Source organism: Ursus arctos, chromosome X, assembly GCF_023065955.2.
Source record: "Ursus arctos isolate Adak ecotype North America chromosome X, UrsArc2.0, whole genome shotgun sequence".
NCBI lineage: Eukaryota > Metazoa > Chordata > Mammalia > Carnivora > Ursidae > Ursus > Ursus arctos.
This window is the reverse complement of record NC_079873.1, coordinates 38255614-38282916: the sequence shown is the minus strand read 5'-3', so window position 1 is coordinate 38282916 and position 27303 is coordinate 38255614. Positions and strand designations below refer to the sequence as shown.

General features: G+C 40.7%; 1 long non-coding RNA gene and 1 pseudogene across 1 annotated transcript in view; one reads left to right on the top strand and one right to left on the bottom strand.

Annotated features, from left to right (window-relative positions):
• Positions 1-27303, top strand: part of LOC113265912 (uncharacterized) — a 293640-nt gene that overhangs the window by 177130 nt on the left and 89207 nt on the right. The window lies entirely within an intron of this gene.
• On the bottom strand, positions 23586-24127 carry LOC113265782 (nucleoplasmin-3-like; annotated as a pseudogene).

The following is a 27303-nucleotide window of genomic DNA, read 5'->3' as shown; positions in this document are numbered from 1 at the left end:
AGAAGCCCCAAGTAAGACAGAGGATCAAACCCACTTGTGTCACCGAAATTGATGGGAGGTGGTGTTAAGTAAAAACAGAGGAAATGCATTCAGAATAAGCCTGACTACCAGATTTAAAGGCAGGATGGATTTCAGGAATTTTGCCAACTTCATTGTTCTTGTTTCACAGGGAATTTTAGCATCAGTCTCCTGTACTTCTAACCCTAGCCATCGATTGCCCTTACTGCAGGCCACTGGCAAGTTAGAGTGTGGGATGGATTGGAGAAAGGCCATTCTTTCACCTAAAAAAAGAAAAAATCAAATACAGGTTTAGTAGACAGTAGCTCAATGGCATCATGTCTTTATCCCTAAAGGTAAAGTTTTTTTTTTTTAAAGATTTTATTTATTTATTTGACAGAGAGAGAGACAGCCAGCGAGAGAGGGAACACAAGCAGGGGGAGCGGGAGAGGAAGAAGCAGGCTCACAGTGGAGGAGCCTGATGTGGGGCTTGATCCCAGAACGCCGGGATCACGCCCTGAGCCGAAGGCAGATGCTTAACCGCTGTGCCACCCAGGCGCCCCCCTAAAGGTAAACTTTATAAACAGGCAGCTTTCTGTAGTTGAGAGAAAAATGAACAAAATTTGTGTGAAGACAATGTTATTTTGCATACATACAGAATATCTTATGTTGATACCGATAACAAAATTTAGACAATATGTTCATGTTTCTCTGCTTTTATAAAATAGCCCAGTGAGATTTAGAACTCAATACTCAGAAGACTATATTGTTGATTACTAAGCACATTATGGCAGAGATAATACCCATTCTTGCCTTCTTCTTACCTACCAGAACCCTGTATTAATGGAAGCAACAATGTGCCAGGCTAAAATCTACCATCTCTTATAGACAGGTGCAGCCAATAAGATGTAAGTAGAACGGTTGAGCAGTATTCCATGGAAAGCCCCATAAAGGTGCTGAGTTCATTGGAAAGTGTGCCTTTTTCCCTCTTCTCCTTTCCTAACTTTCTGATGCCTAGATTGTTGGAGCTCTAGAACCATCTTGGATGGTGAGAGAGTCTTAAGAAGGGGAGCCATGTGTTAGCATGGAGGAACAGAGAGAGTAAAGGGACCTCAGTCTCTGACATCTGTAGACCTGCTTTACCAGTTCTAAAGAGATTATCATCACACTCTTTTACATGGGAAAGAAATTTTTATTGTGTTTAAGACATCGTTATTTGCCTTCTAAGGTGCATTCAACCAAACTTGATCCTAACTGATACATATACCCACACATATTATCAGAAGACAACAGTTGAAAGTCTTGCTTAAAACTATCAAGAGGGAAGGCAGTTAATATCAGTGATGTGTATGCTTGCACAATGCAAGGATAGTTCTATAGTAAAAAATAATTAGGATGTGCACAAATATATCCACAAACATATGGTTTCATGCCACCAGTGATTGGGATTATGGTAGAATTCAACAGCAGACCATTCAGAAAGGGAAACTGCTATGGACTGAATGTTTGTGTCCCCTCCAAATTCATATGTTGAAGCCCTAACCCCCAATGTGATGGTGTTAGAAGGTGGGGCCTTTGGGAGGTCATTATGTTTAGTTGAGGTCCTGAGGGTGGGGCTCTCATGGTAGGATTCATACCTTTATAAGAAGAGACCAGAGACCCAGTTCTTTCTCTCTCCACCATGGAAGGACACGGCAACAAGGCAGCTATCAGCAAGCCGGGAAGGGGCTTTCATAGGAACCAATCTGCCAGCACCGTGATCTTGGACTTTCCATCCTCCAGAACTGTGAGAAAGTAAATGTCTGGGTTCTGGGGGGGATTTATTTATTTTATTTGAGAGAGAGAGAGAGAGCGAGCAAGCATGTGCATGAGTAGGGGGAAGGGGCAGAGAGAGAAGAAGAGGGATAGAAGCAGATTCCCTGCTGAGCGGGGAGCCTGATGACTGGGGACTCAATCCCACAACCCTGAGATCATGACCTGAGCTGAAATCAAGAGTCGGACCCTTAACCGACTGAGCCACCTAGATGCCCCCATAAATATCTGTTATTTAAGCCACCCATCTGTGGTCAGGTATAGCACCCTGAGTTATAAGACAAAAATATATTTGTTTTCAATTTTATCCTTCCTTTTGAGTATCCTAGATTCATGGATACTATATAGTTTGAAGTAAACTTATTAAGCATCTGTTTTAATGCCCTCACCTTAGAAATGAAAAAACCAAAGTTGTCCTCTACAGCCTCTCTGTTACCGAGTTCTGCAAATCTTTCTTTGAAATACAGCAGATTGATCTTCTCTTTTTTATGTCTACTCCTAACGTATCAGACCCGCTCTCACCGTTTCACTTGCGAGTTTCAATGACCTCCTCACTGAATCTCCCTCTATAGTCTCCCCTTACTGCAGTTAATTCTATACCTTTCTACTGTGAGACTAAGCCTCACACAATCCTACTTTTGCCCAGCAACTTCCCTTTTAGAGCACCTCCAGTGGTCTTCAATGGTCTAATCAATCAACCATAGTCAGTCATACTTTTCCCTAGCTCTAAATTTTATTCTTTCACATTCAACTGTGCCCAGAGAAAGCATTTACATCAATCTTTACTCCTTCAATGGGCTCATTCATCAGTCTCAATAATGGATCCATCAGATTTAGCTGCCCCGTTGTACACTCAGGCATTGTTTTGATTTGGTAGTGCCAAACTACTAGCTAGTTCTAAAAAACAAAAAAGGATCACAATTGTTGGGAAGCTTTGTTTAATGGAGGGTCAGGTACTTGAGCTGGCTCTGGATGACTGGAACTGGGTGGTGGAAGAGCACAGCTGCCAGACAGAGCTTTGATTAGCCATGAAGGGACAAATGAGCAGGGGCAGGTTGAGACAGAAAGAAAGGACAAAGAACAGAAGCAATGTATGCAAGGCCTGCCAATTCCACAGGGAAATGGGATTCCCTTGCTTTTGATCATGCTTTGCCTACCGGGTGCTTCTTTCTTCTCTTTGGCAATTCAAATTCCATGACATCCATCCACCAAGATGAGTCAAGTTCCACTCCGCTCTCTATGAAAACGGCTTCAGTTACTTAGCTCTTCTCTTCCCTGCCTTTCCACAGCATCTTTTGGCTGTTGGAGACATTTGAATTGGGATTTGATTTTATTTTTCATCTTATTATATAGCCTTGCTTGGCAGTATTATTGTTCGAGATATGCAAGGCCCATCTCCCCCAAAGAGTTTCCAAGTAATGAGGACTAGTGGTGTGTTGTCTTATATGTATATTTTTGTATCACAACCGGGCTTGGCAAACAGAAAGTACCAAAGACATTGACTGAGATTATCTGAATGTAGACAGGATATATTTAACATATATAAATATATACAGCTGAGAAAATTCTCTTCAATATAACAAATATTCTCTTCAACATAATAAAAGTAAATTTGATATGTGTAATATTTTCCTAATAAAATTAAACATTCTGTAGGCGCTAAAAATACAGCACCCAAATTCTTTAAATAGGCGGAAATGATATTCAACATTTTTTTCCACTGTTTGATTGGCAAGGACTTAGGGACTCTGATCACACAAGATTTCTCTTTCATGAAAATGTACTGTATATACATCAGCAGAGCAATTTCAATCTGGATGATTAATCAGATCATGAAAATAGCCTTGTTATGTAATTGTGACAGTTCCATGGTCCTCATTAAAATCAGATCCTGCCTGTAATATACCTTTTATAACAACAATAGCACATTTTCTTTGCACTATTTATTTATTTATTTTTTATTTTTATTTTTTTAAAGATTTTATTTTATTTATTCGACAGAGATAGAGACAGCCAGTGAGAGAGGGAACACAAGCAGGGGGAGTGGGAGAGGAAGAAGCAGGCTCATAGCTGAAGAGCCTGATGTGGGGCTCAATCCCATAACGCCGGGATCACGCCCTGAGCCGAAGGCAGACGCTTAACCACTGTGCCACCCAGGCGCCCCTGCACTATTTAATACAACATCTGTGAAAGCATATTCCATGGACTGATGTTAATGGGTCTTATATTAAAAAAGAGGTTCCTTAGTCAAACAAGCTTGGGAAAGTTAAACAGACGTCTCAGTGCCTTTTATATATTAATGTGCATTTTGAGTCTCCAAAAAGAAATACGTTATGCAATGTTTCCCAAAGTACTTCAAACCTTGGCTTGTTGGAGGCAGAGTTTCTGAGGAACAAATATGGTGAAACATTAATTGAGAGATTGCATAAAGGCTACAAGACAAAGTGGAAGGAGTTTTGAACGTGCCTGAGTCTGACTAGCCTCACTTATTATGCTGTGAGGCATCAGCGAGCCATGGGGAGAAGCTGCATGTGAAGAGACACCTAGGCAGATCTAGCTGTGCCAGTTATCCAAGAACAGACACCAGACACGTTAGTAATGAAGTCATCTTAGACATTCCAGCTCTAGCAAATGCCGTGTGGAGAGGAATTAATGATAGTTTTTTCCAGCCATTCAATCTACTCCAGCTAAAATCTTGGTTATTGTGGAGCATAGGGGAGACAGCCCCATTGTACCCTGTCTGAATTCCTGGCCGCAAATTTTGTGAGATGAATGCAGTTGCTGTTTTGTGACACTAATTAAGGTGTAGGATAATTTGGTAGGCAGCAATAGATCACTAGATAGGTTTGGGGAGATAAATCAAAGTGTGAAGTTTAGCTTGATATTTGGCATAAAATGGCGGCTCGTTAACATTAGCGTCTTTCCCTTTTTTCCTCCCAGGGACTTCCATCATGTGGCATACATGTCCATGATTGATTCTTTTCTTATGTAGCCCCTGATGTTGAAAGAAAATAAAGGTGACGACAGGAAAAAAGTCAAGATTCTGGATATCTAAAACACTGAAAATGTGTGTATTTGTGGGGTGAATATCTGGGTGAAAGAAGGTCTGTTTTAAGATTGACCAACACTCAGTCCTTCTAAACAAGGATTGTAAATTGTCCTCCTCTACTTTCTGGTATATTTGCAGTGATTTTTAGATATGTCTGCAAATTTTTGGACTCTCACCACATTGAGAGGTTGGATCCAAATTCCCACCCCTTGAAAATGGGTGGGATTTTGTGACTGGGTTGACCAAGAGTATGATAGAATTAATGTTATGTGACTTTCAAGGCTAGGTCATAAAAGGATGATTCAGCTTCTACCTTGTGAGCTGGAATATTTGCTCTTGAAGCTTTCAGTAACCATTAAGCAGTCTGATAGTTACAAAGAAGGCCAAACTAGCCCATGGAGAGAGACTACACGGAGAGGCCCAGAGACTCCATGAAGAATGAAGGATACCTGAACAGCCACTAGCTTCAATGCCCTGCTTTTCCAAATTCAGTCATTGTCTGACTGCAACCACATGAGAAATCCAGAGTCAAAACCATTGAAACTGGCTCTTCCCCAACTCTTCTCTAAATTCCCGGCACACAGAAACCATAAGCAATAATAGAACAATTGTTTTTTTAAGTCACTAACTTTTGTGGCACTATGGGGTAATAGCTAATTGAAACTATATTCATTCAAATACATTAGTAAAGTGTTAGACTGTGTTAAATTATGATCACCAGGTGGTACCCATTTTCCTTTTTTGTGTGTGATTCTATTAAATTTGGTACTTTTTTCTTTAACTGTTCAACTATCTGTCTATGGGCAAATGATACATTTATTCATGAGCAAAAAGCCTCCATTTGTTAAGTAAACTCAAATTGCAAAAACAGTTCTTGCTTATGAAATAAAAAGTTAAAGAGTGTAATTTCTTTTTAAATTTTCAAACACTCCAATCATCATTATATCTTCCAGTGGGTGCCTCCGTCCCTGGGTATTAAGCCTTCTGGCAAAGCAGAATCCAGAGTTTGTGGAAACAAGAAAAGAAATTGAAGATGGTGCTATACTCACACTTCTTTTCCTTGATTCGTATTCAGGAGAGCGTGAATAAAAGTACTATTTTTACTGCTCTCTGTGCCATCTATTATCAGTCTTCTCTGTATGGCTAGTGAGACATGAATATTTTAGAGTGGAAGAAATTTCAAGGAAGGGTGAACAAGCACTTAAGGGCTAATCTAACATAGGTCTCCTCTCATACTATTACATTGAAAACTGCATCGTTTCTCCATAACACTAATCACTGTTGGGTTAATTTGGCATGGGCCCCAAGTCCACAGCCTTTTATAAGCTCAGATTTTTAATTGCTCCTGAGCCTTACTTCCAAATGTTTCTCTCTGTTTTCCACATGATTGAAAGTGAAAAGATTGGTTTGGTTCTTCACCTGTTTTCACAGAAAATCATCTCACAACTGATTACCAAGAGTTCGGCAACTTCGCTGTAGGTCTTAAAGGCCATGGAGGGTTGTTAAATCACAGAGTACAAGGTCTTCTTTCACTCCATTGGCTCTAACCCTCTTTTTCCTTATGCCTCTTCATTTTCTTTCCTTTTCATGTACTGGTTTCTTACAATTCTCATCCAAGAACTCTTTTGGATTTTAATTTTAAAAGGTGTATTTTAAAAACTATAAACTAAGCTACAAACTAAAAATTTTGGCATTTAGAGAGAAATGGCCTTAAATGCTTAAGCTAAAAAAGAAGAAAAGAAAAAAATTAAAGAGATAAGCAACTAACTTAATAGATGGTTTATAAAACCAGTAGTGAATTCTTTGAAAAGACTAATATATGTACAAACTTATGGCAAGATTGATCAAGAGAAAAAAAGCAAAACCACAAAAATACTAAGACTGAAAAAGGATCAGATATTAAAAAGAACTTTGTCCATATATTAAAAATTTTAGGTAAATATTCAAATTCTTAGGAAAATATAAAATTGACTCAAGAGGAAGTAAAATACCTAAAATAGTAGTTTAAAAACTCCTTTCACAAAGAGGACAGAAGTACTACACAGTCTTGCAGTTTACTTCTATAAACATACAAAGAACAAACACACTTGTATAACCAATTCCAGAGGGAAATACCCAATCCTTGTTATGACACCAACATAAGCTGGATATCAAAACCCAACTTTGACAGTATGAGAAAGGGGAATTATAGAGTTATTTCACTGATTAATGCAGGTGTAAAATCCGGAATAAAATATTATCGAAGAGAACACTGTGAGGTATAATACAGGTAATACACCATGACAATAATGGGTTTATCTCAGCAATGGAAAGTTGGATTAAATAGAAAATCTAATTAAATTTTCACATTAGCAGATTAAATATAAAATTTTATAATAATCTAAATATATGCAAAAATTATTTAATGAAATAAAAATTCTGATTAAAAGATTATTAAACTAAGAGTATTAAGGAGCTCGGGGTGCCTGGGTGGCTCAGCTGGCTGGGCATCTGACTCAGAGTCCTGAGTTCAAGCTCCATGCTTAAAAAAAATATTAAGGAACTCTATTAATCCAATAAAGGGCATCTAAAAAATTTAGAGCAAAATTCATACTTAATGTAAGAATGTTAAAAGCATATCTTTAAGAACAGGGAGAAGACAATGGACTCCATTATCAGAAGTTCTATATTTAGAATTGTCATAACCAGCACAGTAAGGAAAGATATTAAAGATATAAGGATTCAAAAACAAGAAATAGTCAACTGTTATTTTTCAAAAATGAGATTATTGTCTCTATAGAAAACCAAATTTATTAGAATGTATAAAAAGTTTAGCAAGATGCCAGAAAAAAATAGTATTCAAGAACAAATTGCCCTCTACAATAATTTGTTAATGGAGAAACAATAAAAAAAAGATGTGAATTGTGACATCAAAAACATAAAAGGGGGGAGAGTAAAAGGGTAGAGTGATCCAAGTTAAGTTGTTATCAGCTTAAAATAAGCCGTTATATCTATAAAATATGTTATGTAAGCTGCACAGGAACCAAAAAGAAAAAACCTATAGTAGATATACAAAAGATAAAGAGGAGGGAACTAAAGCATATCACTACAAAAAATCAATTCACAAAAGAAGACACGAAGAGAGGAAGAAAAAAAGGGAACTAAAAAGCAGCCAGAGAACAATTAGTAACATGGCATTCATAAGTCTTTACCTATCAATAATTACTTTAAATGAATGTAAATGGATTAAATTCTCCAAACAAAAGACAACCCAACTATATACTGCCCACAAGAGACTTGCTTCAGCTTTAAGGACACATTTATTAACATATCTGAAGGGAGAAATAGACAGTAATATAATAATAGTATAGGACTTCAATACACTACTTTCAACAATGGTTGGATCATCCAGAGAGAAAAATAATACAAAAATGTTGGACTTGGATTGTACTTTAAACCAGAAGGACCTAACAGACACATCCAGAACATTTCATCCAACAGCAACAAATACACATTCTTTTCAAGCACACATGACATATTCTCCAGGCTAGATCATGTTATGTCACAAAACAAGTCTTAACAAACTTAAGAAGATTAAAATCATACCAAGTATCTTTTCTGACCACAATAATATAAAACTAGAAATAAATAGCAGGGGGGGACTAGACAATTCACAAAGATGTGGAAATAAAACAACACACTCCTAAATAACCAACGGATCAGAGAAGAAATCGAAAGGGGAATTTAAAAAAGCATCTTGAAAGAAATGAACACGGAAACAGAACACACCAAAACTCGCAGGAGGTAGCAAAAGCAGTTCTAAGAAAGAGGGTTACAGTGATAAACACCTACATTAAGAAAAAAAGAAAGCTCTCAAATCAATAACCTAACTTTACACCCCAAGGAACTAGAAAAGGAACAAACTAAGCCCAAAGTTAGCAGAAGGGAGGAAATAAAAAAGATCAGGGCAGAAATAAACGAAATGGAGACCAGAAGGACAACAAAAACAGATTAACAAAATGAAGAGCTCTTCTCTTTTTAAAAGGTAAACAAAATTGACAAAGCTTTAGTTAGACTAAGGGAAAAAAGGGAGAGGACTCCAGTATATAAAATCATAAATGAAAGAGGAGACATTACAACTAAAATATATGTGTGCGTCTATAATCAACCAAATCAAGTGTTTCCAGGCCATTAATTGGTTGTTATAAATTTGTGTTAGATTAAGAATCATTTTGGAAATGGAGCAGAGGCAATGTAGCAAGAAGTCAGCACCTGTCAAGTCAGTTGGGCTCACTGGATGGGCTGAGGACCAAGCAAAGGATAATCCTCCCTGTGAAAAGAAATCTTCATTTCTCATTCCTTAACAATCCCCTAGGCCACCCCCAGGCCATTCCCAGAAACAGCTACCCAAACCCAGCCCAGGCCTAATCCCCACATGTTTTGTCAAAAACCTTAGATGAATCCACACCAAAACCCACAACTACAAATCCATCCGAGGACAACCCATTCTGTTGAACCTGCAACTTGTACACCTTGGAATTCTTGCCACTGACCAGTCTCTTGATCAGTAACACTGCTTGTACCTCCAGTAGCAGGCCAAGCTTGCTTAAAGTTTCTACCTCGTAGATTTCCTTATTTAGGCCCTTGTTTTAATTCTGACACTATTAAATTTTAGCTAATTCTGGAAACTCTTTCTTCCTGACATCATGCACTCCTGATTTTTCCTCTACTTCCACGTAGGAGGGGTATCCTCTTCTATAGGCCCATTGATCAAGTTTCTCAAGACTCAGTTTGTTTGAAGCCTCTTTTCCTTCTCTCTCTATAACTCTTCCTATGAGCCAAACTCATCCACATCCACCGACAATGATTAAGAACAGTATAACCCCATCCCAAATCTCTCCTCTGAGATTCAGACCAGCACATCCAATGTCCTACTTAACACCTTCCAAGTTTCAGAGACACCTCCGTTCAACAGGTTGAAGTCTGACTTTAGGCTTTCTCTCCAATATCTGATCCTCTTTTGATGTTCCTTACTTTAGTCATAGCTTCACCCCGTTGGACAAGATAGACACCCAAGACTCATCTTTGGCACCTCCATCTCTCTTACTCTTTATAGCCAATCCATCAAACTAGCCCTGTTAATTTTCCCTCCTATATCCACCCACCTCCAGGGCGCCACCTGGTCCAAGCTACAACCATTTCCAGCTTAGGTGATTAGACTAGTCTCCTGAAAGGCCTCTTTGAGCCCAGTCCTTCTGCCTCCAATACGTTCACCACCATCCGCACAGAGTAATCACAAAATGAGAATCTGGCTATATCGTGCCTCTCTTAATAACCTGCATTGGCTACTCATTTCTCTGAGCCTAAAGATAGGCAAATTAAAATGACGTGGTTTTCAAGCGTGATTTGACACTTTAGCTATGCTTTCAGGCACTCTTCCCCCTCACTTCTTGTAGTTTCGCCACACTAACTCTACTTCTGTGCCTTGAGTGGGTCGTAATATGTTTGACACAGGGCCTTCCCACAGCCCTGTCTGAAACTGTCTGAAACATTGTTCTCTTCTTCTGCATACTCCAAAGCTCAGGTCAAACTTCATTTCCTGAGGGAAGCCAGGTAGAAATGCCTTTCTACCCACATCAGAGTAGAGGCCAAAGGAGGGCTCCAGGGCAGGAAAGGAAAGCATTTGTAGGGCCTTGTTTTCTCATTCTTCCCTACATCTGTTTTATATATTGGCAACTTGGTAGCCCTATTTTCCAAAACTGCCTGCATCTTCCTCAGGTCACAGCTGTGTACCTGGGAAACACAGGTCTATGGTTCAGCATCATGGCCAAATTCCGGTTGACAGCTGACTCAACTTTGAGATATAAAGGACCAAAAAAAAAAAAAAAATCCATCCTTCCTTGTCCCCATTGATCTTAAGATCAAGGAGTTGTTTATTCTTATAGGCACTAAGGAGAAGAAACCAAGAAGTTTCCTTTTTCAGCCCATGAGGACACAGACCTCCAACAGTTCAAAATTGGTTCTAAATTTAGAATTGTTAAAGTTGGAGTGTTTGCTAAGCCCGACAAATACACTATTCTCCTGAGTCTAATATTTAGAGTCCACATATTTTTTTCCCACTCAAAAATTGCTACAGGCTATGACTGCTATTACCTTGGGAATTCTAATAGTAACTCTTAACAACTCTTGCGTCATTCTGACTTTGACCCTCTTCACCCAAAGACATAACCAATGTATTTTCCTTTAGCAAGACTGACTGACCATTTTCCCCATGCTGTTCTGTCTTACACAGCTCCTGGTTTCTCCCCAGAATTTAGTAGTGAAACTGCCATTTATGGGAACACATTTTGCTAATTGTGCCCCAACTTGGATGAGTCACAGGAGCCACATTTCTTCGTTGTGACTACACATTTGGCTGTTGTTGAGCTGCCCCAAACAGGAAAATATAAATTGTAACAATCTACTCCAGAAATGAGAGAACGGGCTAACTCCTTAGATTGGATTAGATGTGAGTTTTCAATCATTTAGGGTCCCCCACCCTGGCGTTTTTTTCCAGCTTCCTGGAGATATATAATTGACATGTAATGTTGTGTAAGTTTAAGGTGTACGATGTAGTGATTTTATATATGTACAAAGTGCAAAATGATGACCCCAACAAGGTTGGTTAACACACCCATCACCTCACATGGCTGCAACTTGTGTGTGTGTGGTGAGCACTTTCAAATTTTGCTTCATTAGCAACTTTCAAATATACAGTATTGTTAGCTACACTTATCATGCTCCATTATATCCCCAGGACTCGATCACCCTACAACTAGAAGTTTGTACCATTTGGCTACCTTCATCCATTTCCTCCACACCCCACTCCTCACATCTGGCAACCACCAGTCTGTTCTCTGGTTCTATGAGCTCAACTGCTTTTTGGTTCCACACATATGTGAGATCATACGATATTTGTCTTTCTCTGTCTGATTTATTTCACTTAGCGTGATGCCCTCAAGTTTCATCCACGTTGTGGCAAATGGCAAGATTTCATTATTTTTTATGGCTGAATATGAATATAAATATATATATATATATTCTTTATCCATCTATCCACTGATGGACACTTACGTTGTTCTCATGTCTTGGCTACTGTCAATTGTGCTGCTATGAATATGAGGTTGCAGATAGCTCTTTGATACAGTGATCTCATTTCCTTTGAATATACACCCAGAAGTGGAATTGCTGGATCATATGCTAGTTTGATTTCTAATTTTTGGAGCAACTTCCAGACTGTTCTCCATAGTGGCTGCACCAGTGGGCATTCCCACTAACAGTGCATGAGGGTTCCCTTTTTCTCTACAACCTCACAAGTGCTTGTTATGTCTTTTTGATACTAGCCATTCTAACAGGTGTGTGGTGACATCTCGTCGTAGTTTTGATTTGTGTTTCCTTAATGATTAGTGATGTTAAGCACATTTTCATGTAGCTGCTGCCCACTTGAATATCTTCTTGGTTGTGATGGTTTCTGTTGCGTGCGTTTTTCAGTTAAGTCACTGTATTCCTCAGCTCTTGAATTTCTGTGTGACTTTTTATGGTTTCTATTTCTTTGTGGAACTTCTCATTTCATTCATGCATTATTTTCCTAATTTTGGTGTCTGTGTATTCTTGTAGCTCACTGGACTTCTTTAAGAGGGTCGTTCTGAATTCCTTGGCAGTTTATAGATCTCGATTTCTTTAGGGTCAGTTATTGGAGCTTTATTAGTGTCTTTGGTGATGTCATGTTTACCTCATTTTTCATGATCCTTGATTCTTTGCATCTGAATAAGTGGTTTCCTCCCTAGACGTTATAGAGAGATTCACTTCGGAAGGGATGGTTCTTCACCCATCAGCTCAGCTTTGGAGTTCTGGATGGGTCAGCTGGTAACATCCTTGGGGAGCTGGAGTTTGCTTTTGGGGTCTCTATTTGGGCAAGGCCACCGCCTGTGCTCTCGGGACAGGGGCAGTGCTGCAGAATGGGTTCTGCAGTTGGCTGGGCTCCACATTCTAGCAGGACCCCTGGGCTTCCCAATCAGGCAGGGCTTGCTGGCCACGCTCCATGGTCAGGTAAGGCCACTAGCTGGGCTCTGCAGTCACCTCTTGTCGGGTGAGGTCACCTGCTGTGTTTCTGGCAGAGTGCTTCCCCTGGTTGGACTCCTTGATTGGCCATGGCTATCGGCTTCATTCTGCAATTACTCCCTGTGGGGTAGAGTCTCAGGCTGTGATCCCCAACTATATGGTGCTGCTGGCTGGACTCTGTTTCCACAGGGCTGCATGCAGGGCTTTGCAGTCAGACAGGGACTTTGATTTTGCTCTGTGATCAGGCAGGGATGCAGGCTGTGCCCTGAAGCTGGGCTGGACTGTAGGCTGGACTTCGTGATCACGTAGGCCACTGATTGTGGTCTGTTACTGATCAAGTTCACTGGCTGGACTTTCTGGTCAGGAGGGGCTTCCAGTTGTATCGTGCATGTGGGTGGGGCTAGAGACTTTTCTCCATGGTTAAGGTGGGGTCACTTTCCAGTTTTTTGTTTTTGTTTTTGTTTTTGTTTTTGTTTTTGTTTTGTTTTTTTTTTTTTGGTCCAGAGGAGCCACAGAGAATGTTTCGTGATTGGACTGTATCACTGGCTAGGTTGTGGTTTGGTGGTACTGTAGGCTGGGTTGTACTGACAGCTGGGTTCTGAAGCTGTCCAGGGTCACTGGTAAGGCTTCCTGGTTATGCAGAGCCAGAGACTATACGTCATTGCTGGGCAGGACTGCTGGCTTCCTTTCCTGCCGAAGCGTGGCTATAGGATGGGCTCTGCAGCTGCTCAGATGCTCTAGTCAGGTGAGGCTACACTCAGCAGTTGGGTGGGGCTTCAAATGTGCTCTCCTGCCTGTGTGGGGCTGAACCAGGCAGAACTGCCCACAGTGATCCCTGGTCATACAGGACCACTAGCTCAGCTCTGTAGATGGGCAGATTTGCTGGCTGGAATCCCTACTCAAGCACAGCTGGGAGGAGGAATGTGGTCTTGCCAAGATTTGAGTACAGATTACTGCAAGCCCCGATCCCCTTCTCCATTTCTGTCTGATCCTCAGTGGCCAAGCCCTGCAGATTTCCCTACTTGAACCTCCTGGGAAGCATTCCATGAAGCTGGGGAAGCTGGATGTCCACCTTTGGTTCTCTTTTGCCCAGTAGAGAAACTGTAGGCCCAGGATGCCCTCTTGGTGTGGCACTGTGCTGGTCTGGGAGAGGGGCAATGTGGTCAGAGCATAGCTGCTTCTCTTACTCTTCCAATGCTAGCCTTCTCAGTCTCTGTGATCCGAAGGGATGCCTCAGCCTCACCCCTGGATTCTGGGATTTTCACAAAGGTGTCCTGTCTATGGATAGCTGCTTGTTGTTTGCCTTGTGAGGAGGATGAAAGATGGGATCGACCTGTATTGCTGCCTTGATAACATCACTCCCTTTTCCCTACTTTTTCAAAAAAGATTTAGTAATTTATTTTGAGAGAGAGAGAGAGCATGTGCACACGCGAGTGGGGTGGAAGGGGCAGAGGAAGAGGGAGAATCTTAAGCAGGCTCCACACCCAGTGCAGAGCTGACGTGGGCTCGATCTCACAACTCTGAGATCATGACCTGAGCCAGAACCAACAGTCAGATGCTCAACCAACTGAGCCACCCAGGCGCCCCTCCCTTTTTCCTTCCTAATGAGAATATTCCGTTAACAAGAATTTAACCATCCCAAGAGTTTTGGCAGGGTTTGAATGGAATGAAAGTTTTAGTGTCCACTCAATGCAGCCTCTCATGATCTATGGATCATTCTACATGTGGTGGTTTATTAGTTGCTTGGTTCACCCCTTCTGTAGTGCCTAAAGCACAAATCAGATTAAATATATTTCCATCATACAAGTGAAGTTCTATCTTTTGGTTAAACACCCCTTCATTCTCTTTCTTTTGAAGCAATTGATAGGTCTACTACATATATATGTAGCTGTAGGTATCCATAGTACAACTACATTGTGTGAAAGATGAAATGCAGTGGTTGCAAGAAGTAAAACTTTTGGGGGACAGTTAATGATTGACACTCATTATGACTCATGGACTTTATTAATATGCTTCATGTGTCATCCTGTGATGGGAGGGCTAGATGCATAAACCACACGCTTGCTTGTCTGCAGGTGCTGAAGTACTTAGGCCAGAGTTTCTCACAACCCCACACAGATAGTCCTGCCCCTTGGCACTGCAAAAGACACTGCCTTGTGCGTGGAAGGGGATTATCTGCTTCTTTGGGTTGATGGCGGTTATTTCAGGGAGGGACCTACAGTCTAGAGCTTGAATCCATAGGTCATACTCAAACTCAGCCTGAGAAGACATTACTGACTTGGAGAAAAGAACCTCTCCTCATTAAAATGTTAAAATCCCAAGAGCTTGGCATAGGAGAGGAGGGAACTATGGTTGACGTAGTCTCAAAACTGGCTTTTCTGCTTGCCAGGTAATCATACATGGGTAAGGGTCATATAAATACTTTTTTCCTGAAAGGTAAGCTGTAGTGACCAACGCCAAGGTAGAAAACAAGACTGGGATTGTTTTGACAAATAAAGAAATATAGGTCATAACAGCACCACTAAAACTAGAGATCATGCCAAGCTTCGGGTTACAGGGATGACTTTACATAAGGCCGGAAAGGGAGTATTATTACTTTAGATTCAAGTTCTGAGCACAGTCTTTCAAAACTAGAAATAACATCCTTTGCAGAATTAAATTTCAACTTGGCAGTGAAGTCACTTTGTTTTCATGCTGATTCACCCAGAACATGCCAAAGAAAGTACCAGTAAAAATGTTCATGAAGTTTTTGATAAAGCAGAAGACAGAGTGATTGGTTTCTGAGGTTTTTCTGAATGATTTCTCTAGCTTCTTCTTGAATTTGACTGGCTCTGAAGGTCAGGATAGACCAGTTATGACTTTTCCAGGAAATGAGTAATAGTAGAACCAGGGGACTCATTTCTAGAAGCCAGGAGGAACGTTTCATCCAGAACCTGTAGGTGGGGTTTTCCCTCACGAAAGTCTTCAGGGAGTTCCAGAGGCGTGTGCAAACTTGACATGGGAAGAGCCAACCTAACACAAGCTTGCCCTGGAGATTCCGCCAACTCTCTTAGCTCTTGCTTTGGTTTTCCCCACCCTGCGTGCCTGGTCCTTTCCTTTCCTTCTCATTCTTTTCTTCTCTTATTTTCACCTCATTGTCCAACATTCTTCCCTGCAGACTCCAAATCTTAATACCCATGCAAAAACCTGGGAATTCTTGAATAAGCATCATTTAGAATTCTCTCTTCCTGGAAGACGAGAAAGGAGACTACTGCCAAATGCCGTTTGTAAGACTCCCACCCAAGCTACAGCCGTGAAGAGCTCATAAGAATCATTGCTGGGCGAGGGATGCATTCATAATCGTTTGAAATTTGTGTTCTGTATAGAGAGAAATTTCTAGTTTTAGTGTTAAAATGCAGTTCGGTGGCTTCGTTTCCTTCCTTCCTTCCTTCCTTCACCAAAAATGTATCATGTACCTACTGTATGTCAGGCATGGTGTTGGGAGGTGTTGTGACAGGAGACACAGTCACTGCCCACAAAGATTTTTATGGCGTAGTGAAGAAGGTAAATAAGAAACACAACAACTACAATATAGTCCTGAAAAGACTATGAGAGATGTGTCTTCAGTCAGTATGCTGTGAGTAGTTAGGGAAGGTTACCAGGAGCTAGGGACCCAATTCCAGGAGTCCTAATGATGAATAGTAGTGAGGAGGTGGGGTGTGTGTGCACCTACATACCCTTTTCCCATAGCATCCTTAACTTCTTAGAGCTCTCCTTCCAATTGTTCCATGTTCTTCTTTCTCATTATGTTGTGATATACAATATTGACTACATAGTTTCCAAGCAAAGCCTTGGGCTCAGGGGTCTCCATACAAGTGTAGGGCAAAGTGATGAATCACGCTCTCCCCAGAAAAGGGTCATGAGACTGCAGTGAGATACAAGGAGGGGAGCTACTGGGATTTTCGAACTTGAGGAATTGCTGGTGTTGCTTAGTTTTAGAAAAGTTCAAGTTACCACCAAAAGCCACTTTCTAGAGCTTATTACATGGCAGTAGGCTTCTGTAGACAGAAGAATGACACAGGCCAAGCTTTCCTTAGCATATCTTTTCCTCTCTATGGTACCCCCAATTTTTCTTCTCCCTTCACCTGCTTTCTTCCCAATGCTCAGGAAAGAATCAGTAGGTTCAGTTCTTCTTTGTGTTATGTTTTATTGCTTACCCCTCACAGGGACATATGCATTTCAGTCAATATGTCTTCAGTCAAAAGTCTAAATCTGGGGGCGCCTGGGTGACTCAGTAGGTTGAGCGTCTGACTCTTGGTTTTGGCTCAGGTTGTGATCTCAGGGTTGTGAGATCAAGCCCCATGTTGGGCTCTGTGCTGAGTGTGGAGCCTGCTTGATTTTCTCTTTCCCTCTCCCTCCTACCCCTCTCCCCTGCTCGGGATCTCTCTCTCTCTCCAAAAAAAGTCTAAATCTGTAATGGAATGTATTTGGAAATTAGGGGATAGTTGGGAGGGAATCCTTCTGGTGTCTTAAGGCTCACCCTGGTAGGCAAACACCTCTTCTGCCCATCTTAACCATTTCCTGAAAGAATGAGCTTGACGCTTCAGGACACTAACGGGTGAAGCAGAAACCTACACCACACACCTTCAACTCTAGGTCAGATTCCATTAAGGTGAATTCAAGTGGTTGCCCACATTCTTTAGCTCTACTGGAATGTAGTGTTAGGCAAACTGGGTAAACCTAGCACTAGTTTAGAAATAGTTGATATAATGGAACAGATGATCTCAAGAGTCTCCAACTCTAAAATGCTGTGAATTCTATTCTTATTAACTTCTTCTTGTGACCTGGGGGTAAGATTAATAAAATAAAATTAAAAAAAACTTAAGTTTGTCCTTTTTCAACTAATTTTCTATGATAAAGTAATGCATGAAAATGTTATAAAGTTTACCATATAATGAATGCAAAAAATGTGAACTGAATCTCCCTGCACCCCTGGTTTCTCTACCCAGAGTCAAAAACTGTTAATATTCTCTTGTAGATCTGCTCAGATATTTTCTATGCCTACACAGAATCTTAGTCTTTTCAAGATAAGAATTTTTCCATTATGTAGTATTGCTAGAAACAGACACAATGAGCAATATATTTTATATTTTAATGTATTTAACTTATTATTCTTTCTACTGTTCCTCCTGTTAAAATTCATTTTCTTAAAATGATTTTCTTAAAATACACATACATATAAGAAGCATAATATTCTTGGATCATTTACATAAACTGGAGAATTTTTGGAACATTTGATTTTTACTGGGAGTTGAGTTCTTTTCAAAACACACATTAACCTCAGATATATTTACACTAAATTAAAAGTGAGCAAAGTCATGACAAGCTTGTATTTTTAATTTGTCCTCAGAAAGGATCACACATGGCAGGTGATTTGTACTCAGTGCTGATGTTTCATTAATGGATTCATATTACTTTATAAAATACATAGTTTAAAAAGTTCTATCAGTGTGCTTGGTTGGTGTGCCTTCTTGAAACTATTTGACATATTAGGAACTTCCTGGCCTGATGCTTTTTGGAAGGAACCGCCCTAGCTCTATTCTATGTCTTATCAATGACATATTAGATAACATTGGGGAAGCATTACAGCATAGTTAATAGCAATTATCCAATAAGATCTGCGTGATTTTTGTTTTGTTGATTTCTAAAGAGAGGAATCCCAGGGAAGTGATTGTTTATCTCTCTGAAATGCCTTTTAACAAGATTTCTTTTTAGCCTTGTGCAAAGCCTAGACTCCAAGCTCTTTACTGTTGCTAAATGCTAAACTCCAATCCTCAGCCAGACCTCCCCCTGCCTCAATCGATCCCATTAACCAGAGAGTTGCTAGGTTTCCACCTCAACCCGGAATGACTCAGCCAGAGACCAGAAAGGGGCATTTTGAGATGAAAAACCCAACCCCCGTATGAAGTTTTTATATCAGCAACAGGGTATGTCCCCGAAGATAGCGTCAAACAGCTTGTTCTAATGAACAGTGGTTTGTTGCTTTGCCTTTCAAAATGCATGTAGATGACAAGGGACAGAGTGGGTGCAATTGCGCCAATGCCCATGGGGCTGTCGACTGGGGAGATGGGGGTTTTCCTGAACTTACACATCCTCTACATGGCTCCAGATGGGTAGAAAATTAGGAACTTCTCAGTTCAGCATCAAGAAGCAGATGATCAGCATTTGCTGAGACACATGACACAAGAGCAGCGCTTGAACCTTATGTGACGAGAGCTGCCCTTGTCTTGTTCCCAGGAGGATGCAGAGGGAAAGCTCCACTAAAGGTCCAGATTAGACCTGTGTAAACACTGAGCAGCTAGAGCCTGCAAACCTTACGTAAATGCCTCTGGGGAGACACAAAGGGAGAGAGGAGGTAAGGAAAGTGAGTGGACTAAGGGAAGCCTAGGGAAAGGCAGTGAAATTTTTGTGGGGTGGGGAATCGTACTCAAAATTTCAAGTGATTGAAAATTTAGCATCTTGAAATATATTGGATCCAGGAAGATTAGGGGCCAAGTTGACAAGGAAAACTCCAACACAAGTAAAAGTGGAAAACTTGTCTACAGCTTATTATATATATATTTTAATGACAAGGGAATTTGACCTATGATGGCTTCCATAAGCGTGCCTTATTAATGAAACAATAGTGTCTTACGAAGCAAAATGACAAAATGGGAAGGATCCTGGAAAGAAATCTAGGTACTAAGAACTAGATAATTAAATTGGTGTATGCTGATTCTGAAGAAAATCTGGAATCACGGTGGGGTCAAAAGCATTGACGGCCTCCAGTGAAACACACCTCACAGTATTCATGCCCTTGGGTAGTCTTCTTCCAAACTGACTCAGGTTTGGCCATCTGACTGGCTTTGGCCAATGGAATATCAGCAAGCAAGATGACATAGAGGCTCGATAAACCCTCGATAAACACGTTGGAACTTGTCCTTTTGGAATATTCCCTCTTGGAAGCATTGTTGTAAAGCTACTTGGGCTAGACTATGGAATGAAGAGAGGACACGAAGAGAGAGACCATAGATGGTGAGAGGCCACTCTACATATTAGTGCCCCAGCCAAACTCCCAGCTGAATGAGCAGCTCCTTGAGTGACCTCAGCTATATTATGTTGAGCAAAAGAACCTTCCAGTTGCTACCATCCAACCCACAGAGCTATGAGAATAATGACTTGTTGTTTTCAGACACTAAGTTCTGATGGTTTATTATGCAGCCATAGATGTCTGAAACAAATAGTCATGCGAATGCCCTCGTTTATCAAAGAGGAAGCTGGGACAGAAAATGGCCAAGGGGTTTGCCCAAAGTCTTACAGCTAGTTAGTGAAAGAAGGGGGACTAGAACTCAGATCTCTTGAGAGCCAAACCATTGCTTCCTCCTCCACATGACCCAAAACACTACTATTAGTATCTAACCCTTAGTGAAGAATTTCTGTATGACAGGCACTGTGGGAAGCATTTCACATTCAGGTACTATCATTATCCCAATTTTATAAGCCAGGAAACCAAAGCTTAGAGAATAATTCGCCAGAAGTCACACAGCAGGTAAATAATAGAGCTGTGTTTCTAATCCCACACTCTGACTTCACAAACTTGTCTGAAGCACTGTATTATAAGGATGATGAATTATAGGTTATGTATGAGTAAAATAAACAGCATATACAACAACTGATTTAATCCCTATCTGTCTCATTCATCACTCATTTGAATTAAAAAGGAATTGATCCCCACTAACTACCATTGTTGAAGATTCAATCAGCTGGCCCTTGATCCAGTTCAGAAGGTATGCATAGATATGGTCTGCCGCTCTGGGGATTTGGAGACCAACATTAACACCTTGTCACTATTTAAATGTTTGGCAAAATTCTCTTTTTCTGTAGGTTCCTATATAACTTAAACCCATGGCTTTTTTTTTTTCACAATAAAAGTATCCATATGGTATTTTCCCAGTTACATTTGAATGATTGATATGTTATTTAGCAAGAACTGTTTGCTTCATAAGGAGCCTTAAAAATGAGTATCTTTTATGTTTGAAAAAATGTTTTTGGCAACTGAAGTAAGTCATTTTAGTATACCTCTTCTGTAAAGCCTTTCTTGGCAAATCGTGGTCCTTAATGGCTCACGCCTTTATTCCTTCTCCTTATTCAATATATATTAAAGCATTCTAGTGTGAATATTCTAGACACAAAGGGCATACAGATTAACAAACTAGAGCTCTACTTTAAGAAGCTCAGAATAATAGCAGTATAAGTTGATACGTCTTATAACAAAGGTATAGGTTAAGCCCTCTTCATCGTTCATTCGGCTAGTTTTGGTTAAGTGCTGACATCATGTCAGGTAGAGCGCTGGCTGCCAGGTGAACCAATCAGACAGAGCTCCCACCTTCAAGATCCCTCAGTCTGGCAGGGGAGGCAGTTCATAACTGGGGAAACACATTGAGAAAAGCGATCGGAGCAAAGTGAGAAGCCTGCTGCCATACAAGAATGGCCTGGGGATAGAGAGCTGGGGAGGGAGTATTTGCTAAGAGAGGGAGATCAGGGAAGATCTCTGACATGGTAACATTTAAACAGCCAGACACGTGAAGGAGGGGGAGGGGAGAAGACACATCACAGAGCCAACTGGTGCAAAGGTGCTGGGAGCGGGCAGAGCTGGACATACACTAGCAATTACCAGCAGACTCGTGTGCCTCAGCATGGTGAGCTCAGGTACTGGGCAGTGGTAGAAGACGAGGAGAGCAGGTACCAGATCATCTAGGCCTTGAAAACCATGGTAAGAATTTCACTCTCCGTGGGATGAGCAGCTTTTGAGAGGGGGATGGTGTAATGCTGAGATCAAGGACCCTGGAGCCTTGGCAAATCCTGGTCTTCGGTTCATTTCTCACACCAAACACCTAGGGAAAGTGTTGTCTTGGATAAGCACGTAACCTTTCCATGCCTGGTCTTGCTCATCTATAAAATGAGAAGAAGAAGAAGACTTATTGTTGTGAAGATGTAATGCATCAACAGACATAAAGGGCTGAGAAATGTACTTGACATGAAGCATTCAATCTGTGTTAGCAATTAAGCAAGACATGATCTGATTCACATTTTTTAAAGATCATTCTTTCCACAGTGTGAAGTTGAAAAGAGGAGGCTGGGAGAGAAAGAGGAGAGACCGAGCTTTGCTATTTATCCAAACTGGGGATTGTAGAGGCTTGGGCCCTTAACTGCTACATTCTTGCATTAGACCCTATGGCCTCGCCAGCCATATGATGTCACTTGACAGGTAGCTGAAAGGAGATCTACTCGGCATGGTCAGAAATGGACCTTGGTTGAAGTAGAACAAGCAAGACTCCTATCCATCAGGACAGCTGATGAAAACAGAAAGATCTCTGAGGTGGTAAGTCATCCAGGTAGACAGGACTAGTATCGAGAATCAGAGTGATCCAGCATGAGACTAACTGAGCATCCCACAGACAAGCTGAGGGAGTTTGGTAGAAACCAAGTTAGTTCCACAAGAATTTCTGAGTGTGTACTGCGCATGGGTCCCCCTCAGACAGACAGTTGGCCTAACTCTAAACAATCAGCCCTGACAATTTTACCCATGCTGAAGTGTGACTTTCTTGAGAGTTGGGAAGTTATCTTACTCACATTTTCAAAAAGAATAGCTTTATTGAGGTACAATTCATATACCATAAAGTTCAATATTTTAAAGTATAAAATTCAGTGGTTTTGATGATTGTATGGAATCATCCAATATGTGTGGCATTTTGCATCTGGCTTCTTTCACGTAGCCTAGCGTTTTCAAGATTCATTCATGTTGTAGCAGGTTTCAGTACTTTATTCCTTTCTGTGGCTAAATAATGTTACATGGTTTGGTTATGCCACATTTTGTTTACCCATTCTTCAGTTTATGGGTAGTCCGGGTTTTTTTTTTTTTTCCATTTTGGACTTTATGAATAACGCTGCTGGGAACATTCACGTACAAGCGTTTGTGAGGACATATGCTTTCTCTTCTCTTGAGGATATACTTCAGAGTAGAATGGCCGGGTCATACGGTGACTGCATATTTAATTATTTAATTATTTCAAGAACGACTAAACTGTTTCCCCAAGGGCCTGCACCATTTTACATTCTCTCTATTAGTGCACAAAAGTGCCAATTTCCCTACATCCTCGTCAACACTTATTCTTATCCGTCTTTTTTTTTTTTAAGATTTTATTCATTTATTTGAGAGAGAGTGTGAGGGAGAGAGCACAAGCAGGGGGAGCAGCAGGTAGAGGGAAAAGCAGACTCCCTGCTGAGCAGGGAGCCCGATATGGGGCTCGATCCCAGGACCCTGAGATCCTGACCTGAGCCGGAGACAGCCTTTTAACCAACTGAGCCAACCAGGCGCCCCTCCACCTTTTTTGTTACAGCAATCCTAGTGAATTTGAAGTAGTATCTCACCGTGGTGGTTTTGGGTTTTTTTTTTTTTTTTTTTTCATAAAACTGTCACATCACTTTATTTCAACCTTTATTCAAAAATGTAAAAAGTATTAAAAAAAATGTGTAGTCCTGAACTTCAGATGCTGACCTCCGACCTCATAGGCAAGTGGTGAGAAGAGGGTCAGGATAGAAGTTCAGAGTTCCTCCTACTCCAAGGAAGCTAGGGCCTGCCTCCCTGCTTCTTGGCAGGCAGGATGGGACACGGCTCAACTTCCTCCTCCTCACTCCCTTCTTCTTCACTCTCTTCTTCTTCGGAAACGTCACTGCTTACGGTAACAATCTGGCGCTCCCCTCTGATTTGCACAGGGCCAGAACCTGACTTCAGACAGAAAGTTACAGGTGGTTGGAGCTGGAAGTCATCCAAACTGAGCATGAGTTGGCAGGACAACTTGAGGTTGGCCACAGGGACTGCAGTCTGCTGGTGGTCATGGTTCCTGGCCATGACTTCCAGCACATCATGACACTCCTCTTTGGCCCCCTTGGTGAGGCAGAGCCTGGTCAAAGCCAGCCAGAGCTCCGCATCATCCTTTTCCTCTCCCTTGAAGGTGAAAGAGTAGGTGTGGCTAGAGAGCTCACAGCCAAAGGAAAAACTGTCCCCAGTGACCAGAGCTGGGACTTGCAGACTGCCCCCCAGCATCCCCAGGCTTGGGCTCGGCTCTCCTGATTCAAGAATGCTAAGGCAGCAGCAAGGCCGGTGGCCATGCAGCAATCTCACTGTGGTTTTGATTTACATTTCCCTGATGACTAATGATGGTAAGCATGTGCTTGTTGGCCATTTGTGTTTCTTCCTCGGAGAAATGTCTGTTCAATCCTTTGCTTCTGTTTTAATTCATTTAATTGGGTTTTTTGGTTAAATTGTAAGTGTTCTTTATTTACTCTGGGCACAAGTCCCTATCAGATATATTATTTGCCAATATTTTTTCCCCTTATGTGAGTTGTCTTTTCATTTTCTTAATAGCATCTGTTGAAGCACAAAAGTTTTTAATTTTGATGAAGCCTAATTACTTTTCCTTTAATTGCTTATGCTTTTGGTGTGATATCTAAGAAGACTTGGCCTTACTCGAGGCCATGTGGTTTTACTCCTTTGTTTTCTTCCAAGAGTTCTATAGTTTTTGCTCTTACATTTAGGCCTATGATCCCTTTTGAATTAATTTTTGTATAGGGGTCTAATTGCGATTTTTTTTTTTTTGCATGTGTGTGCCTCATTGTCTCAGCACTATTTGTTGAAAAGACTATTCTGTCTCTCATTGAATTGTCTTGGCATTCTTGTCAAAAATCAATTAACCACGAAATCATACTCATCTGTGATTTCCAATATACAACCTGGAGCCCTGAACTTCAAAATTTCTTAGTTGGAATTCAGACTTCCATTATATTTAAAATGACTTGATCTTTCAAGTCTGCCACTAGTGTCCTATGCTGATCCTTTATACCACCAAGCTCTGGGACTCCCCCACATTTACTCCTCTCCATCCCCAAAGTTTTATGTCTCTCTCTGGTGTGTATGTGGACAAAAGGAATAGAGGTGGATGAACTCTGGTGGGGTATTAAGGTTTAAATATGGTTTTCAAGCATAGCAACTGGGTAGAGGGCTAAGCAGGAAATACTTAGAGAATTAAAATAAAAGTACATACACCATGAATGATACTAGTTGGAGACGTCACTAACCCATGTTTAATAACTGTCGCATAGTGCATTTGTTGAGGGACAAAATGATTACTCTGAGTCCAATAACTTGGAACAAGAGAGGCCTGAAGGGACTGCCGGGAAATGCAGGCACAGAAGTGAAACCCCGAGTCCGGTGGACTCTTCATTTTATTTTCGTAGAATGTACAGTATGCGAATGTAAAGAAAAAGCAACTCAAGGAAGCAATCACATAAGGGGCAGCAAGGAACTGTGTACGTGACTATCACTCTGGGTCCTAGTGAGGCATTAACTAGGGGGCCACAGGAGATGGGAGAGCCGACCTTAGTAGGCCTGACTATTTTATCTGGATCATTGCTGTTTTCAACATGTACTGTTTTCAGTACGGAATGATGGGGGAATGGTTGGTTTTTGCCATCTGCATACAGCTTTTGCCATATATGTGTGTTGCTGTTATTATTGTTTTTTTTACCCACTGAGGTCTTGCTCTCCCACACATAATGGCTAGAAAGAATAGATCAACAAGGAAGCGGAAGGTATGAACAGCACTATAAACCAACTACAAAAGGCGTCTTTAGCTCACTCCGTGCAATGACAGTAGAATGCCCATTCTTTTGAAGTGCACACGGAACACTCTCCAGAATAGACCATATGAAGGGTCATATAACAAGACTCAACAAATTTAAAAGCACTGAAGTCATACAAAGTGTGTTCTCTGACCACAAAGGAATGAAATGAGAAGCGAACAACAAAAATTATTTGTGAAACTCACAAATATGTGGAAATCAAGTAAAACACTTCTAAATAACAAATAGATCAAAGATGAAATCACAAAGGAAATCAGAAAATACTTTGAGATGAATGAAAGTGAAGATACAATATAACAAAACTTATAGGATGCAGTGAAAGCACTGATTAAAGAGAAATTTATAGCTCTGAACACCTATATAAAAAAGATCTCAGATCGGTAACCTAACCTTCCACCTTAAGGAACTAGAAAAAAAAAGGCAAACTAAGCCCAAAGAAAGCAGAAGGAAGGAAATAATAAAGATTAGAGACAACATTAATGAAACAGAAAATACAAAACCAATAGAGAAAATCAACAAGACCAAAAATTGGTTGTTAAAAAACATCAACAAAATGGGCAAGCTTTTAACCAGACAGAGCAGGGGAAAAAGAGAGAAGACTCAAATTACTAAACCAGGTGTGAAGGAGGGAATGCTACTTGCAACCTTCCAGAAACAAAAAGATTATGAGCAAATATTATGAACAACTGTATGCCAACATATTAGCATAGATGAAATGGAGAAATTCCTAGAAAGACACACACTTCCAACACTGATTCAAGAAGAAATTGAAAAATCTGAATAGAGGTGTCACAAGCAAAGAGATTGAATTAGTAGTTTTAAAATTTCACACGAAGAAAAGCCCATTCCCAGATAGATTTACTATTGTATTCTACCACACATTTAAAGAAGAGTTAATACTATTTCCTCACAAACTCCAAAAAGTAGAAGAGGACGGAACATTGCCCAGCTTATTTTAATAGACTAATATTAACCTGATACCAAAAGATACAAAAGATACGACAACAAAGCTAACAGGCCATTATCCCTTATGAATATAGACACAAAAATCCTCAGCAAAATACCAGCAAGCTGGACCCAGCAACATATAAAAAGGATTAGATACCATGATCAAGTGGGACTTATCCCAGGAACACAAGGTTGCTTTAACATCAATCAATGTAATGTAACATACTGATAGAGTGATGGACAAAAACCACATGATCATTTCCATAAATGCAGAAAAAGCATTTGATAAAATAACACCTCTTCGTGATAAACAAGTTTCAACAAACTAGAAGTAGAAGGGAACTTCCTCTTCCTGATAAAGGGCATCCACAAGAAATCCACAGCTAACATCATACTTAATACTGAATGCTTTCTCCGGAAGATCACAAACAAAACAAAGATAGCTACTCTACCTACTTACTTTCTTCTTTTTTTAAAAATTATTATTATGTATGTTAGACACCATATGGTACATCATTAGTTCTTGGTGTAGTGTTCCATGATTCATTGTTTGCGTATAACACCCAGTGCTCCATGCAATACATGCCTTCCTTACTACCCATCACCAGCGTATCCCATTCCCCCACCCCCCTCCCCTCTGGAGCCCTCAGTTTGTTTCTCAGAGTCCATAGTCTCTCATGGTTCGTCTCCCCCTCTGT